This window comes from Arvicanthis niloticus, chromosome 13 (genome assembly GCF_011762505.2).
Source record: "Arvicanthis niloticus isolate mArvNil1 chromosome 13, mArvNil1.pat.X, whole genome shotgun sequence".
In the NCBI taxonomy this organism is placed as follows: Eukaryota; Metazoa; Chordata; class Mammalia; order Rodentia; family Muridae; genus Arvicanthis; species Arvicanthis niloticus.
Window position 1 is genome coordinate 18,014,805 of NC_047670.1, and position 6,000 is coordinate 18,020,804.

Consider the following 6,000-nt stretch of genomic DNA (forward strand, 5'->3'; position numbering starts at 1 on the left):
TCCTCCCAGCTTTGTGTCTTTTTTCTTTAAACACTCACTGTCTTAGTTAGGGTTTCCATTGCTGTGAAGAGACACCATGACCAAGACAACTCTTACAAAGGTCAACATTTAATTGGAGCTGGCTTACAGGTTCAGAGGTTCAGTCCATTATCATCATGGCAGGAAGCATGGCAGCATCCAGGCAGACATGGTGCTGGAGAAGGAGCTGAGAGTGCTACCAATTGTTCTGAAGGCAAACAGGAGAAAGACTGGCTTCTAGGCAGCTAGAAGGAGGGTCTCAAAGCCCACCATCACATTGACACACTTCCTTCAACAAGGCCACACCCCCTAATAGTGACACTCCCTGGGCCAAGCATATTGAAACCTCCACACTCATCAAGTCAAATTTGTTCTGCCTATATGTTCTTGTATTGTATGGTCTTCCACTGGAGTGTGGTTGCCTTACCAGGAACAACACTATCAAAGAAAAACTGACCCCCTCTTCAGCAGCTGTCAGTTTGCAATACTTCCTTGGTTAGGGGTGAGTCTTCTTGCCCACCTCTCCTCTCCATGCTGGAGATTGGGTGGGCGTCAGGTTGAACAGATCCTGTGTGTGCTATCACAACCACTGTGAGTTCATGTATGAAGCTTCCCTGTGGCGTTCAGAAGTCACAGGCTCCTTGTAGTCATCTACTGCTCCTATCTCTTACACTCTTTCTGTGATCTGTCTATCTATCTATCTATCTATCTATCTATCTATCTATCTATCTATCTATCTATTGTGCAAACAGATATCTATTTAGAGCTAAACAATTTACAGTCTCTTCTTCTCTTAGCCTTAGCCATTTCTGGTCTCACCATATGGGTCTCACAGTTATGTTAATCACCAACTGCTGTGAATAGAACCTTCTCTAATGAAGGCCATAGATGCGTTAGTCTATGAGAGTAACCGCAAGTCATTAGGAGTCACTACTATGTCCATTAGCTGGATACTGGTAATAGGTTCTTCCCTAGAGCCTAGGACAAGAAGTAACAGATTCTTGGCCTGACAGTGGTGTCGGGTATGGGTTTCATCTTGTAGTGGGATGTGATCAAGTGGAAAGTGATGTTTGTGTTACTACTTCATTCATGGTCATGTCTTTCCATGCCTGTCGTTATCATAGCTTGCAAAGTTCACAGCTGGGTCAGAGTGATGATTACATGTTTCCTCCAGCAGTGTGCATTCAGATTCCTGTATCTGTGTTCACTGCTTCCCTATTCACAACAGCTAGGAAATGGTAACAGTCTTAGATATCCATCGACTGACAAATGATAATGAACATGTGTTGCATTAAATGTCACCATTTTGTTGTTATTTTGAAATAGTTTCTTGCAAGGTAGCCTTAGCAGACCAGCAACTCACTATGAAGCCTTAGTGGACCAGCAACTCACTATGTGGCCTTTGTGGATCAGCAACTTACTATGTGGTCCAAGCTGGCCTTCAACTCACAGAGATCTGCCTGCTTCTACCTATCTGGTGCTATTTCTAGGTATAAACCTGGCTCCCCAAAGGTGTTTTGCATGGGACAAGAGAACTGCTGAGTTTTAAGTCCAGATAGAGTACATCTGATCTCCACGAATACACAGTGAGAAGATAACTGAATTTGTGTATGCAGGAGATAAGAATACATAAAGAATGGCAGTTACAAGGAATGAATAGAAGTTTAAGTACCTCGGCATAAAAGCCTCCAAGGATAAACAAACAAACAACCCCCCCCAAATCAAATAGTTAAATTATACTTGTAAATAACAGTGCTGTGTGAACAGCCCCCAGGGAATGATACATTAGGATTACTATGGTTACATATATGTAAGTTTGGCAAGCTTCTATTATGTGCTTGATTTGATGTTGCTATTAAATCAAGGCATAGTGTACATATTTGTATATATTTTTGTATTTATATATCTAGATGTATGAGAAGATAATCAGCTTAATGATGTTCAGTATTTTACTGTCATCATTTTCAGTATTCACTAGATAAAAATTTCTTTTTTTTTCTTCATACTTCATTTTTTTTTTTTTTTAAGAAACTGCATATTTCTTTCTGGAACATGCCACACAAAATTTTACTTATTTATTCTGCATATGAACACTAATATATGAAATATATATACCTGACATGGCTGATCATTCCTCCTGCTGTAGCTTGGTTTAAAACTTGACTTTGACAAGTTTTATGTTTCTGGATAAAAAGCTTAGAAATATTTGGCATGTCTCACCTATACTGAATTTTAAGTTAAATATTTCAAGATGCCTTTGGTCAGCCAAGCCTGATTCTTGGTATGCAGACATGAGCAAATCACTAAGAAAAATAATTAAAATCCTTACTTTGGATAAGCAGCTTAGAAACCAGAATATCTGTTGAACATATTAACAGTGACTCATAGCCACATGAGTTAAATATACTAAAGAATTAAGTGTTTAGCTCATAGTTCTGGATGTGCTGGGATCTAAAATTATTATAACTCTAAAAAAACGAGATTAAATTAGGCATACTGGACCTGATTTCTAACCTCAAGGCCAAGAATTCGCTAATAATGTACCCTGCTAGGCTCAGACATGACAGGCGCCTCCCTGTTTCCATCTCTCAGGCTGCTTTTGTTTCAAGTCTCTGTCAGACAGAGGACAGAAATATTTTTGAGGCAGCCCAGGGTGTGACTTACTTACTTCTAGAGAAATGTCTAACAATCTCAGAACAAAAGGAGTTCTAGTGACAAATTGTAAAAGAAGAGAAACCTTTTGGGAGCTCCACCGTGTGTGGGTTCCCTCCATCATCCCGAAAGGAAGAGAGCTGGTCATGGGTACACCATCAGCTTGTCTTAGGATATTCTTGTCCTTGAGCGTCACAGAGCCATAGCACTGTAATGTTTTCTAGGCTACTATGTGTACAGGAATATTAATCCAGAGAGCTGTTCTGTCAAGGGGTCACATCCAAAGACCTTCTATGTCTGTGTGATCTGGCTGGAATGCAGACATGCCACACACCTTTAATCCTTCTGGCTGGAATATACACATGCCCTTAGTGCAAACCTTCAATCCCAAACAATGTAGATAAAGTTAGTTTGTAGAAGAAAGCAGTCATGTTTGAAAGTGACATTAAATAAGTGACAAATTGAGAAAGATCTGACAGAATGAATCAGAGATAGGATACGCCCAACTCTCATGAGGACAGAAAAGAGGCTGCTTAAGAGCAGCACAGAGAAAGAGCAGAGAGATGAATTAGTTCAGTCAGTACAGTTCCTGCAGTGCAGTTGAGTTCAGGTCAGCAAAGGCAGCTGAAATAAGAGAATAAGAAGGGGCCAGGCGGGTGGTGGCGCACGCCTTTAATCCCAGCACTTGGGAGGCAGAAGCAGGCGGATTTCTGAGTTTGAGGCTAGCCTGGTCTACAGCGTGAGTTCCAGGACAGCCAGGACTACACAGAGAAACCCTGTCTCAAAAAACCAAAAAAAAAAAAAAAAAAAAAAAAAAAAAAAAAAAAAAAGAAAGAAAGAAAGAAAAAAAGAAAAAAAAAGAGAGAGAATAAGAAGGAGCCAGAAGATTGGAACAGATTACCAGAGTTAGTTTGAAACCAGAGCAATTCAGTGAGAGCCCGAGAGAAGCCAGTTTGAATCAGTCAACTTGGAGAGGATTTTGAACCAGAACTGAGTTGAACCAGCCAGCCAGAGTTCAGAAAGAACTAGAAAGAGTGAACTTATTCAGCAGTAAGCCTCCAAAACAACAATTACATCTGGCGAACAAAAGAGACTTTTATACCTATGGCCAAACCCATCCCTCTGAAAAGGAGTTGATACACATATTTACCTTAAAATGTAAATGTTCACAAGATGTGATTGCAGATAAATGTCAATCAACTTATGGAATTTTACTCAGAGATTACTGATTCATATGATGATCAATAGACCTCAGAAACCAGATACATTATACCAATAAGAGAAACCAGATACAATGATGTATCTGGTATCAAAGAATATGTAGCATAGAGTGAGGTGGGTGGTGGTTAGGGTCAAAAGATTGTATTGGCATGTCTAGCCCCTTCTGTCAAATGTCCAAGTAGATGTCTTCTATTTGAGCCCTATCCAAAGTTCTGACAAAAGCAACAGTTTAACATATTTGTGTCCTCAAGGAAAGCTTTTGTTGCCAGCTTAGTCTCCATCCCACCAGTCATTTGTTGAGGATCCCTGGTCTTGAGCAGTTCTTAAATATTTTAGGCAATATGAAAGATATAATAGTCATCATCTTGACAGTGTTTGGGAATAATAGATATGGCAATCAAAAAGGAGACACCACTGAAAGGCATTAAGAGCAAGTTGTGATATTTCTCACGAGTATCACAAAACTTTTAATGCTAATCAAAACCCGAATTTTCTATACATGTGCATTTGAAAGTTATTCTGTGAAAATTAGGTAAACTGCTAAGGTATTCCTGAGAAATGCATAAACTTACAAACTGCTTACCCACTTCACTCTTACTGCTGTGCTGAATTGCAGCAGGCAGGATAGAGGAGGTGTTGGATGGATAATCTTACACTGCTTCAAGCAGGAAAGCCAGAGGAAGACTGTTAGCAGAGATTAACAAAGGACTCAGACTTGGTTTGTTTGATGCACAAATACAAACGGATGGGCACGGAAGCAAACGCTGTGGAGCGAGAGCGTGTTCACGGTTATTGCAATAAGAGGAAAGGAATCAGCAATAGCACTTTGAAAATTAAAAGTCTAATAATTAACTTTCTAGCAACAGGCTAACAGCCCAGGAACTTGAAGGGTGTGATGCGTGCCAAGAACAAGAGCATTGTGAGTCAAGCCGTGTTCCATCCGTGGGAAAAAGACTCCATCTCGCAGGTGACATGTTCTTGCTTTACTCAAGACTTTTCAGTAAATGGGCCCCTCAAGTGTCATTCCCAAAGGAGAAGCATCCATTCCACTGACATTAGAATCCCTTGGGAAATAGAGAACAAACATTTTATCTCCCCAGTGAACAAAGATATGTGTGCAAGCTTTGGGGGGGTTTGCATAAAACATCACACAAAAAGATCTTCTCTGGAACTTTCCATTGCAATCAGAAATAAGCTAAGACACTACTGTCTGAATAGAACTGGATGCCATGGAGAATGACACTTTGTGACACATCTTTTGAACTTAGATTTAGTTATCCTGGTTTATCCTAAGCCTGCCCCCTAGAAGTCTCCAATTTCTACAAAGTTCCTAGACAGAAATTAAGATTACAAGAACAACACCTTCCTGGCTACAGGATGGGGACTTGGTAAGATAGTCACTCACCCCAGTCAGACTGCATTGTGTGGCAGACACTCCAAGTTGTCTCACCAATGGCTAACTACCAAAGAAGGCCTCTCTTTGCTAGAAGAACCTGAACATTCATCGTGTTCCAGGCAGCTATGTCCTGGGAAAATTACTCACTCAATGACTTAATTTGGTAATAGACTCATGAGACGGCCTTGAGCAATGAAATGGTAGGGAAATCTACCAAGAGGACACTGGGAAGAATTTTATCAGTCTTGAGTATTTAACAGGGACATTTCATGCTTGGGGACAGTCAGGAAGATGCTGAAGACAAATGATAAAGGTGAGGACGCAGAGGGATGGATCAGCACCAGGGTTATGAGAAAGCCACCTCCCTCCCAAGCCCAAAGGTCACCTCATCCCCACCCATCCACCCACAGCATCTGCTTTTGGCTTTGGTGCAAGCAGCTTGGGTACTGGATTAACATTTCTTCTGGTTCTGAGCTATTTATACATGTCAAACCATGTTTTCTGTTGCTTCAGTAAAAAAAAAAAATAAGGGGTCAACTGTGTTTATAAACATATAAAGCATTAAATTAATTGAGAATTAGAAAGAAGAAGCAGTAAAGTTTCTCTGAAGATTTTGATAATACCAAGTTATATCTACTAATATTGCTAAGAGATTATTTTTCAATTATTGCAAGGAATATAGGAAGAAAATTTGTGTAAATGTAATTTTCTGT